This window comes from Ranitomeya variabilis, chromosome 3 (assembly GCF_051348905.1).
Source record: "Ranitomeya variabilis isolate aRanVar5 chromosome 3, aRanVar5.hap1, whole genome shotgun sequence".
Classification (NCBI taxonomy): domain Eukaryota; kingdom Metazoa; phylum Chordata; class Amphibia; order Anura; family Dendrobatidae; genus Ranitomeya; species Ranitomeya variabilis.
In genome coordinates, this window is record NC_135234.1 from 722,842,902 (window position 1) to 722,855,280 (window position 12,379).

At 50.6% G+C, this 12,379-nt stretch overlaps 1 protein-coding gene across 11 annotated transcripts in view; it reads left to right on the top strand.

Moving 5' to 3' along the window:
- Window positions 1-12,379, top strand: part of PARP4 (poly(ADP-ribose) polymerase family member 4) — a 318,181-nt gene that overhangs the window by 44,751 nt on the left and 261,051 nt on the right. The gene's annotated exons all lie outside the window — the stretch shown is intronic.

Consider the following 12,379-nt stretch of genomic DNA (forward strand, 5'->3'; position numbering starts at 1 on the left):
TCAGCGGTTATACTTTTCTCTGAAATGTTCCAGTGTTTCAGAAGAAATAACCTTTATGAATCCAGCCAGGGACCGTTATCAGAGACCAAACTAATTCAGTGCCGCCACTGCAGGTGATTGACACCAGAGCATTTCAGAGAAAAATATTCCTGGCTGCGATCGTGAACAATATCGGACTGGAGCACCTTGGGCCCACCAGAGAAAATCATTCTTGGGCCCACTATGTAGCTACATAGAAATAAATACAAGACCATCAATTGTGTGGAAAAACACGCTAATATCAGGGTATAATATAAGGTAGTACACATCTTAATTATGTAGCAAGGGTTGGGGTAGCCCCCTCATAGAATATAATTTAGCTCACCTCATAGAATATAATGTAACCCCCTCATAGAATATAATGTAGCCCCCCAATACAGTATAAAGCAGCCCCCCATAGAATATAATGTAGCCCCATCATAGAGTACAATGCAGCCCCCCATAGAATATAATGTAACCCCCTCATAGAATATAATGCAGCCCTCCCCATACAGTATAATGCAGCCCCCTCATAGGGTATAATGCAACCCTTCCATAGAATATAATATAGCCCCCTCATATAGTATAATGCAGCCCCCTCATAGAGTACAAAGCAGCCCCTTATAAAATATAATGTAGCCCCCATCAAGGAGTACAATGCAGCCCCCCATAGAATATAATGTAACCCCCTCATAGAATATAATGGACCCCCCATAGAATATAATGCAGCCCTCCCCATACAGTATAATGCAGCCCCCTCATAGGGTATAGTGCAACCCGTCCATAGAATATAATATAGGCCCCTCATATAGTATAATGCAGCCCCCTCACAGAATACAAAGCAGCCCTCCATAGAATATAATGTAGCCCCATCATAGAGTACAATGCAGCCCCCATAGAATATAATGTAGCCCCCTCATAGAGTATAATGCAGCCCCTCATAGAATATACTGTAGCCCCTTCAGAGTATAATGCTGCCCCCTTATAGGGTATAATGCATTTCCCTCATAGGGTATAATGCATTCCCCTCATAGGGTATAATGCAGCCCCCTCATAGAGTATAATGCAGCCCCCTCATAGGGTATAATGCATTCCCCTCATAGGGTATAATGCAGTCCTCCCATAGAATATAATATAACCCCCTAATAGGGTATAATGCAGCCACCTCACATGGTATAATTCACTTCACTCATAGGGTATAATGCAGCCCCCTTAGAGGGTATAATGCAGTCCCCCATACAATATATAATGTAGTCCCCTAATAGGGTATAATGCAGCCCCCTCATATGGTATAATGCTCCCCACTCATAGGGTATAATGAAGCCCCCCCCATAGAATATAATGCAGCCCCCTCATAGGGTATAATGCAGCCCCCTCATAGAATATAATGTAGCCAACTCAGAGTATAATGCAGCCCCCTCTGTTGTGAATTCCGTTCTCGGACGCCCTCCTGTGGTCGTGAATGGTACTTTGGTGAGTTCTGTCCTTGGACACCCTCTGGTGGCTTTAAGTGGAACTGCTGATCTTTGAGGGTGGCTTTCTCAGCTGCCTCGTTTATTGTTGCTGCTGGCTTCCCTATTTAACTCTGCCCAGGTCGTTAATTCATGCCAGCTGTCAATGTCTCAGTACTGGTTCAGATCTCTCTTGGATTTCTCTGATGACCTGTCTACTCCAGCAGAAGCTAAGTCCTTGCTAGTTCATTTGCTGTTCATTGGTTTTTTGAATATATTTCTTAGTACATGCTATGTTTTTGTCCAGCTTGCTATTATGATATTTCCTTGCTAGCTGGAAGCTCTGGGGGTGCAGAGCTGCACCTCCACACCGTGAGTCGGTGTGGAGGTCTTTTTGCACACTCTGCGTGGTTTTTGTAGTTTTTAATACTGACCGCATAGTTCCCTTTCCTATCCTCTGTCTGTCTAGAGAAGATTCGGCCTCCTTTGCTAAAATCTGTTTAATTCCTGTGTTTGTTACTTCCTCTTAACTCACAGTCAATATTTGTGGGGGCTACCTTTACTTTGGGGAATTTCTCTGAGGCAAGGTAGGCTACTATTTCTATCTTTAGGGGTAGTTAGCTCTTAGGCTGTGAAGAGGCGTCTAGGGAGAGTTAGGTACGCTCCACGGCTATTTCTAGTGTGTGTGATAGGATTAGGGATTGCGGTCAGTAGAGTTACCACGTCCTCAGAGCTTGTCCCAGGTTTTTCCATTTTAACCATCAGGTCATTTCGGGTGCTCCTAACCACCAGGTCCATAACAGTACAGCTGGCCAACAAAGTGTTAATGCATCTCAAAAGAGGGAAAAGAGAAGTTCTGAGTCAATTTTTTTTTCTTTGCTGCTTGTTTTGTCTTTCTTTTCCCCTTAACCTCTGGGTGGTTCAGGACTCAGGTGTAGATATGGATATTCAGGGTTTGTCCTCTTGTGTGGATCAACTCGCTGTTAGGGTACAGAGTATTCAAGTGTCACCACCTCGCGGTCCGGGGCACCTACTTTCTCTTCCCCGCCTGTTCTTACCTCCTCCGGTTCTGTCCTGAGCCAGCAGGGTCACGCTCCGGTCATCCGCCGGCGCTCCGGGGCCCATCCCTGCAGACATGCTGCCCGGGTCCTTGCTCCCATGTCTGCTGCACTTCCTCGTTCCTCTCCCTCTCCTAGGGAGTGCATAGGGGGCGGGCAGGCCAGCTCTCTGGCTTCTTAAACGGCCAGCCCGTTCCTACTCACTGCCCCTCCTCCCGGCCTATCACCTGCAGGCTGGAGGGATAAAAGGATCTCAGTCACTCCTGGACTCCGCCTGGGCAACTTCTATTATCCTGAAGTTGCTGCTCCAGGTCTTGTCCTGCTATGCTTACCAATCCAGTTTGCCTGCCTTACTCTGTGTTCCTTTTTCCCCTAGGATCGTGTCTGGCCTTCTCGGCATCCTGTGTCCTGGATCCTGGACGGTTCCCTGCAGTCTTCAGCCTGCTTCCTAGTTCCACGTTCTGCCCTGTCTTTTCAGTTCATTTCTCCCCAGCCTCCTAGGTCGGTTTAACACAGGTGTCTGCTTCATCGGACCCTCTATTGGTGGTCAAGGGGAAATCCCTGTATAGGGGTCACTCCAAGCCTTGGACTCCTTAGAGGCACCCTGGTGTTGTGGTCCTGTGGCCCTCCTTTGGGGAGTCTCCCCTAGTATTTGTATTACTTTACAATAAAGCTTTTAACCTGCTTTCTTGGTCTGGCTCTCCCTTCCTGGTATCAGCAACCGCTGTATTTGCGGTCCAGAGGGTCCACCCGATAGACCCATCTGTAGGGCGTGACAGATTTTGCCCAGGCCATGGACCCCGCTGATGCCAGGTTCGATGCTCAGAGGGAGCTTGCTAGTCTCCGCCAGAGCCAGGAACAGGTTGTTGTGTTCATGCGGACCCTTGAGGCCCGTCTAGGTTCCCCTCAGGGGGTGGATGCATCTTACTCCTCTCATCTTGCAGATCTACATCAAGAGCTGGATCAACAAGGACGGATACAGACCCAGATGCTGGAGTACATGACGTCTGTGGACGAGCGGCTCTCGAATCTACAGCGGTCTCCTCCTGCCCCGGTTACTGCACCCGTGTTGGATCCCGTTGCCGTAGGAGGCGTCTTCTCTTCCCCTCGTCTCTGCAAACCCACCAGGTACTCTGGGGATCCAAAAATGTGCAGGGGTTTCATCAACCAATGTCAGCTGCATTTCAGGCTTCTCCCTCATCAATACCCTACGGATGTGGCGAAAGTGGCCTTTCTGGCATCACACCTGGAGGGCGAGGCCTTGGCCTGGTTCAACCCACTACTGGAGAGAGAGGACCCCATTGTATCTGATCTGCGGTCCTTCTTGGACACCTTCCGGAAGATCTTTGATGAGCCAGGTCGAGTGGCTTCGGCCACGGAGGAGTTGTTCAGCTTACAGCAAGGTACTCTCTCGGTTGGCCAATACGCCATACAGTTTCGCACTTTGGCTTCGGAGCTTCGCTGGTCTGACGAGCCCCTGATCGGTGTCTTCCGGAGAGGGTTATCCAGTCGCCTGAAGGACGAGCTTGCCGTACGAGACCTCCCCGATACCCTGGACGAATACATCTCCCTTGCCGTCCGGATGGACCGCCGCCTACAAGAACGCACCAAGGAGAGAGCCCAGGAGAGAAGACCACCTCGATTGGCACCCTCTTTTCAGAGGCCCCTGTTACCAGGTAACGCCTCGTCTGCCGAAGCACCCGAACCCATGGAGGTGGATCGTCTCCGGCTGAGTCCCCGGGAGCGTGAGGAGAGAGTCGCCCGGAGGTTGTGTCTCTATTGTGGTGGCTCCAACCACTTCCGCCGGCAATGTCCCAGAAGACCGGAAAACTCCTCCACCTAGGACAGGTAAGAGAGGCCATCCTAGGTGAGAGTGATACCTCTCTACCATTAACTGTTTCCATACAGGTGAAAATTGGTGACAGGCGGTTCTCAGAGTTGGCGTATTTGGACTCGGGATCTGCAGGTAACTTTATTCAGCGAGACATGGCTCTCCGCCTCGGCATCCCTATACACCCCCTGCAACATCCCCGCACCATCACCTCCGTTGATGGGAAACCCCTACAAGACTCCGTTGAGGGCATTACCAGTGAGGTGGAGATTCAGATCGGAGCTCTCCATACAGAGAGGATTGCCTTTCTCGTGCTACCCACTCTCTCCCCACCTTTCTTGCTCGGTCTGCCATGGCTGCGTATGCATGAGCCAGTCATAGACTGGCGAAGTGGGGAGATCCAGCGTTGGGGTTCGGCCTGCCATAGCCATTGCCTGCTGTCCGTCCGGCCTATCCGTTTGCCTCCCTCACCTACGTCCTTGCCTGGACTTCCGGAGGCCTACTGGGCATATGCGGACGTCTTCGATAAACGAGAAGCAGAGGTCTTGCCCCCGCACAGGCCTTATGATTGTCCCATCGATTTGGTTCCAGGTGCCTCTTTTCCTACAGGACGAATCTACCCACTGTCCCCTGCTGAGACTCAGGCGATGTCAGAATACGTCACAGACAGCTTGGCCCGGGGATTCATCCAGAGGTCCACATCCCCTGTCGGAGCCGGGTTCTTCTACGTGAAAAAGAAGGACGGGTCTTTGCGTCCTTGCATTGACTACCGTGGATTAAACGCCATCACGGTAAAGAATAAGTACCCTCTGCCTCTTATTCCAGAACTCTTCGATCGGCTCCGGGGAGCCCGGTTGTTCACCAAGCTGGACCTGCGAGGGGCTTACAACCTTGTCCGCATCCGGGCCGGTGACGAGTGGAAAACCGCCTTCAACACCCGTGATGGTCACTTCGAATACCGGGTGATGCCCTTCGGACTGTGCAATGCACCAGCCGTTTTCCAGGAGTTCGTGAACGACGTCTTCCGTGACTTGCTGTACGTATGTGTTGTGGTATACCTAGATGACATCTTGGTTTTCTCCCCAGACCTACCCACACACAGAAGAGACGTCCGACGAGTTCTCCTTCGATTACGGGAGAACCGCTTGTACGCCAAGTATGAGAAATGCCTCTTCGAGCGGTCTTCTCTGCCGTTCCTTGGATACATCGTCTCTGACTCTGGGCTGGAGATGGATCCTGATAAAGTGTCGGCCATCATGAACTGGCCTCGGCCGGTCGGGATCAAAGCCATCCAGCGCTTCTTGGGATTCGCCAACTACTACCGGCAGTTTATCCCGCACTTCTCGGATCTGGTCAAGCCCCTCACTGCACTCACACGCAAGGGAACACCTGCTAATGGATGGGCTCCAGAGGCTGAGTGCTCCTTCCAGGCACTCAAACGGGCCTTCTCCTCCGCACCAGCCCTGCACAGGCCCGTCGCTGAGAAGCAGTTCTTTCTGGAGGTGGACGCATCCTCCACAGGTGCCGGGGCCGTCCTCACGCAGAGAGCCGCCTCCGGACGTAAGGTCTCTTGCGGCTTCTTTTCGAAGGCTTTTTCCCCCTGTGAGCGGAATTACTCCATTGGTGACCGTGAGTTGCTTGCCATCAAGATGGCCTTGGAGGAGTGGCGTTACCTCCTAGAGGGAGCAGTGCACCCGGTGGTGATCTACACTGACCACAAGATCTTGGCCTATCTCCACTCTGCCCAGAGGCTCAATCCTCGCCAGGCCCGTTGGTCTTTATTCTTTGCTCGGTTTGATTACCGTCTTCATTTTCGTCCCGCAGATAAGAATGTCAAGGCTGACGCCCTCTCCCGCTCTTTTCTTACCGACGATCATGAGGAGGAACCTCGTCCCATCATCGATCCATCCAAGGTGATCATGGTTGCACCGCTCCGACTGTCGCAGGTACCCCCAGGGAAGACGCTGGTGCCTGAACCTAATCGAGAACGCATCCTCCGCTGGGGACATTCCTCCTTACTAGCTGGGCACGCGGGTCTGACTAAGACCCTACAGTTGATCGGCCGGTACTACTGGTGGCCTGGGATGCGTCAAGAGGTGACAGACTACGTCTCTGCCTGTTCTTCCTGTGCCTGCAACAAGACCCCCAAACGGCTTCCCACCGGTCAACTCTTGCCCTTGCCTGTACCATCAAAACCATGGCAACACATTGCGATGGACTTCATCACGGATCTTCCTGCATCCTCCGGGAATACTGTCATCTGGGTCGTGGTGGACAGATTTTCCAAGATGGGTCACTTCGTTTCTCTGCCTGGTCTTCCTTCGGCACCCAAGCTGGCCGAGTTGTTTGTTCTACATATCCTCCGGTTGCATGGGTTACCCTCCAACATTGTTTCCGATAGGGGAGTTCAATTCGTGTCCCGATTCTGGCGGTCTCTCTGCAGGAAACTCGATATTACCTTGGACTTCTCTTCGGCTTATCATCCACAGACTAACAGACAGGTGGAACGGGTAAACCAGGTGTTGGCAGGTTATCTTCGGCACTTTGTCAACGCACACCACGACAACTGGACGTCCCTACTGCCTTGGGCGGAGTTCTCGTACAATAATCATGTTGGTGAGTCTTCACGTAACACTCCATTCTTTATTGTATATGGGCAGCACCCGAGGATCCCGACCCCCTTGGACATCGCTACTACCAATCCTGCAGCAGAGGCCGTGGCTCGTGACTTCGCCGACATCTGGAACAAGACTCGTGTAGCTCTTGAGAAAGCATCCCAGCGTATGAAGGACCATGCCGACAAAAGAAGACTTGATGCCCAGATGTTTCAACCGGGTGACAAGGTATGGTTATCAGCCAAGTACGTCCGCCTTAAGGTGCCCTCCTTCAAGCTCGGACCTCGGTACATCGGACCGTTCGAGGTGTCCCGGAGACTCAACGATGTGTGCTATCAGCTACGACTGCCTCCTTCTCTGCGAATACATAATTCTTTCCACCGTTCCCTCCTCAAGCCTGTGATCCTCAACCGCTTCTCCCAGGATCCGGGAGAGCGTCCTCCTCCTATATCGGCCAATGACGAGTATGAGGTCAGTGCCATTCTGGACGTGAAGAAGAGAGGGCGTGCCACATGGTACCTAGTCGACTGGAAGGGGTTTGGTCCTGAGGAGAGGTCCTGGGAACCGGAGGGCAACATCCATGCTCCTCGTCTCCTACGTCGGTTCCTTGCCAGTCGCCGCCCGGGGGGGCCTGGAGGGGGGGGTACTGTCACCACCTCGCGGTCCGGGGCACCTACTTTCTCTTCCCCGCCTGTTCTTACCTCCTCCGGTTCTGTCCTGAGCCAGCAGGGTCACGCTCCGGTCATCCGCCGGCGCTCCGGGGCCCATCCCTGCAGACATGCTGCCCGGGTCCTTGCTCCCATGTCTGCTGCACTTCCTCGTTCCTCTCCCTCTCCTAGGGAGTGCATAGGGGGCGGGCAGGCCAGCTCTCTGGCTTCTTAAACGGCCAGCCCGTTCCTACTCACTGCCCCTCCTCCCGGCCTATCACCTGCAGGCTGGAGGGATAAAAGGATCTCAGTCACTCCTGGACTCCGCCTGGGCAACTTCTATTATCCTGAAGTTGCTGCTCCAGGTCTTGTCCTGCTATGCTTACCAATCCAGTTTGCCTGCCTTACTCTGTGTTCCTTTTTCCCCTAGGATCGTGTCTGGCCTTCTCGGCATCCTGTGTCCTGGATCCTGGACGGTTCCCTGCAGTCTTCAGCCTGCTTCCTAGTTCCACGTTCTGCCCTGTCTTTTCAGTTCATTTCTCCCCAGCCTCCTAGGTCGGTTTAACACAGGTGTCTGCTTCATCGGACCCTCTATTGGTGGTCAAGGGGAAATCCCTGTATAGGGGTCACTCCAAGCCTTGGACTCCTTAGAGGCACCCTGGTGTTGTGGTCCTGTGGCCCTCCTTTGGGGAGTCTCCCCTAGTATTTGTATTACTTTACAATAAAGCTTTTAACCTGCTTTCTTGGTCTGGCTCTCCCTTCCTGGTATCAGCAACCGCTGTATTTGCGGTCCAGAGGGTCCACCCGATAGACCCATCTGTAGGGCGTGACATCAAGATTATGTAGTTCAGAATCTGATGTTAGAGCCTAGAATTCCAATTCCTGATTTGTTTTCTGGGGATAGATCTAAATTTTTGAATTTCAAAAACAATTGCAGACTGTTTCTTGCTCTGAAACCCCGCTCCTCTGGTGACCCCATTCAGCAAGTAAAGATTGTTATTTCTTTGTTGCGTGGTGACCCGCAAGACTGGGCATTCTCCCTTGAGCCAGGAAATCCTGCATTGCTTAATGTAGATGCATTTTTTCTAGCGCTTGGATTGCTTTATGACGAACCTAATTCTGTGGATCAGGCAGAAAAGATCTTGCTGTCTCTATGTCAGGGTCAGGATGAAGCAGAAGTATATTGCCAGAAGTTTAGAAAGTGGTCTGTGCTTACACAATGGAATGAGTGTGCCCTGGCAGCAATTTTCAGAAAGGGTCTTTCTGAAGCCCTTAAAGATGTTATGGTGGGGTTCCCCACGCCTGCTGGTCTGAATGAGTCAATGTCTTTGGCCATTCAGATTGATCGGTGTTTGCGTGAGCGCAAAGTTGTGCACAATTTGGCGGTGTCCTCTGAGCAAAGGCCTGAGCCTATGCAATGTGATAGGACTTTGACCAGAGCTGAACGGCAAGAACACAGACGTCAGAATGGGCTGTGTTTTTACTGTGGTGACTCTTCTCATGCTATCTCTGATTGTCCTAAGCGCACTAAGAGGTTCGCTAGGTCTGTCACCATTAGTACTGTGCAGCCTAAATTTCTCTTATCTGTTACTCTGATTTGCTCATTGTCGTCCTACTCTGTTATGGCATTTGTGGATTCGGGCGCTGCTCTGAATTTGATGGACTTGGAGTTTGCCAGGCGCTGTGGTTTTTTCTTGGAGCCTCTGCAGATTCCTATTCCCTTAACGGGGACTGATGCTACGCCATTGGCCAAGAATAAGCCTCAGTACTGGACTCAGCTGACCATGTGCATGGCTCCCGCACATCAGGAAAATATTCGCTTTTTGGTGTTGCATAATTTGCATGATGTTGTCGTGTTGGGTTTGCCATGGTTACAGGTTCATAATCCAGTACTGGATTGGAAATCAATGTCGGTGTCTAGTTGGGGTTGTCAAGGGATACATACTGATGTTCCTTTGATGTCATTTTCTTCTTCCACTCCTTCTGAAATTCCTGAGTTTTTGTCGGATTACCAGGATGTATTTGATGAGCCCAAGTCCAGTGCCCTACCTCCTCATAGGGACTGTGATTGCGCTATTAATTTGATTCCTGGTAGTAAGTTCCCTAAGGGCCGACTGTTTAATTTATCTGTGCCAGAACATGCCGTTATGCGGAGTTATGTAAAGGAGTCCCTGGAGAAAGGACATATTCGTCCGTCTTCGTCACCGTTGGGAGCAGGGTTCTTTTTTGTGGCCAAGAAGGATGGCTCTCTGAGACCCTGTATAGATTACCGCCTTCTCAATAAAATCACGGTCAAATTTCAGTACCCTTTGCCTCAGTTGTCTGATTTGTTTGCTCGGATTAAGGGGGCTAGTTGGTTTACCGAGATTGACCTTCGAGGGGCGTATAATCTTGTGCGTATTAAACAGGGCGATGAATGGAAAACAGCATTTAATACGCCCAAGGGCCATTTTGAGTACCTGGTGATGCCATTCGGGCTTTCTAATGCCCCATCTGTGTTTCAGTCCTTTATGCACGACATCTTCCGGAAGTATCTGGATAGGTTCATGATTGTATATTTGGATGATATTTTGGTCTTTTCGGATGATTGGGAGTCTCATGTAAGGCAGGTCAGGATGGTGTTCCAGGTCCTTCGTGCTAATGCGTTGTTTGTGAAGGGGTCTAAATGCTTCTTTGGAGTTCAGAAGGTTTCCTTTTTGGGCTTCATTTTTTCCCCTTCTACTATCGAGATGGACCCTGTTAAAGTTCAGGCCATTTATGATTGGACTCAACCTACATCTGTGAAGAGTCTTCAGAAGTTCCTGGGCTTTGCTAATTTTTACCGTCGCTTCATCGCTAATTTTTCTAGTGTGGTTAAGCCTTTGACTGATTTGACGAAGAAAGGCGCTGATGTGGTGAACTGGTCCCCTGCAGCCGTTGAGGCTTTTCAGGAGCTTAAACGTCGTTTTACTTCGGCCCCTGTGTTGCGTCAGCCAGATGTTTTGCTCCCTTTTCAGGTCGAGGTTGATGCTTCTGAGATTGGGGCAGGGGCTGTTTTGTCTCAGAGAAGTTCTGATGGCTCTTTGATGAAGCCGTGTGCTTTCTTTTCTAGAAAGTTTTCGCCTGCTGAGCGTAATTATGATGTCGGCAATCGGGAGTTGTTGGCTATGAAGTGGGCATTCGAGGAGTGGCGACATTGGCTTGAGGGAGCCAAACATCGCGTGATGGTCTTGACTGATCACAAGAATCTGACTTACCTCGAGTCCGCCAAGAGGTTGAATCCTAGACAGGCTCGATGGTCACTGTTTTTCTCCCGTTTCGATTTTGTGGTCTCATACCTTCCGGGATCTAAGAATGTGAAGGCTGATGCCCTTTCTAGGAGTTTTTTGCCTGATTCTCCGGGAGTCTCTGAGCCGGCTGGTATTCTCAAAGAGGGGGTGATTTTGTCTGCCATCTCCCCTGATTTGCGGCGGGTGCTGCAGGAGTTTCAGGCTGATAGACCTGACCGCTGTCCTGTGGAGAAACTGTTTGTCCCTGATAGATGGACTAGTAGGGTTATTTCTGAGGTTCATTGTTCAGTATTGGCTGGTCATCCTGGGATTTTTGGTACCAGAGATTTGGTTGCTAGGTCCTTTTGGTGGCCTTCCTTGTCACGGGATGTGTGTTCTTTTGTGCAGTCCTGTGGGACTTGTGCTCGGGCCAAACCTTGCTGTTCTCGTGCCAGTGGGTTGCTTTTGCCTTTGCCTGTCCCGAAGAGGCCCTGGACGCATATTTCCATGGATTTCATTTCTGATCTTCCTGTCTCTCAAAGGATGTCTGTCATCTGGGTGGTTTGTGATCGGTTTTCTAAGATGGTCCATTTGGTACCCTTGCCTAAATTGCCTTCCTCCTCTGATTTGGTTCCATTATTTTTTCAGCATGTGGTTCGTTTGCATGGCATTCCGGAGAACATTGTGTCGGACAGAGGTTCCCAGTTTGTTTCTAGGTTTTGGCGGTCCTTTTGTGCTAAGATGGGCATTGATTTGTCTTTTTCTTCAGCGTTCCATCCTCAGACAAATGGCCAAACCGAACGAACTAATCAGACCTTGGAGACCTATCTGAGATGCTTTGTCTCTGCTGATCAGGATGATTGGGTGACCTTCTTGCCATTGGCCGAGTTCGCCCTTAATAATCGGGCTAGTTCTGCTACCTTGGTTTCGCCTTTTTTTTGTAATTCTGGTTTTCATCCTCGTTTTTCTTCAGGGCAGGTTGAGCCTTCTGACTGTCCTGGTGTGGATTCTATAGTGGACAGGTTGCAGCAAATTTGGACTCACGTGGTGGACAATTTGACGTTGTCTCAGGAGAAGGCACAACGTTTTGCTAACCGCCGTCGCTGTGTTGGTCCCCGACTTCGTGTTGGGGATTTGGTTTGGTTGTCTTCTCGTTTTGTTCCTATGAAGGTTTCTTCTCCTAAGTTCAAGCCTCGTTTCATTGGTCCTTATAAGATTTCTGAAATTATCAATCCTGTGTCGTTTCGTTTGGCCCTTCCAGCTTCTTTTGCCATCCATAATGTGTTCCATAGGTCGTTGTTGCGGAGATATGTGGCGCCTATGGTTCCTTCCGTTGATCCTCCTGTTCCGGTGTTGGTTGAGGGGGAGTTGGAGTATGTGGTGGAGAAGATTTTAGATTCTCGTATTTCGAGACGGAAGCTTCAGTACCTGGTTAAATGGAAGGGCTATGGTCAGGAGGATAATTCCTGGGTTGTTGCCTCCGATGTCCATGCTGCCGATTTGGTTCGTGC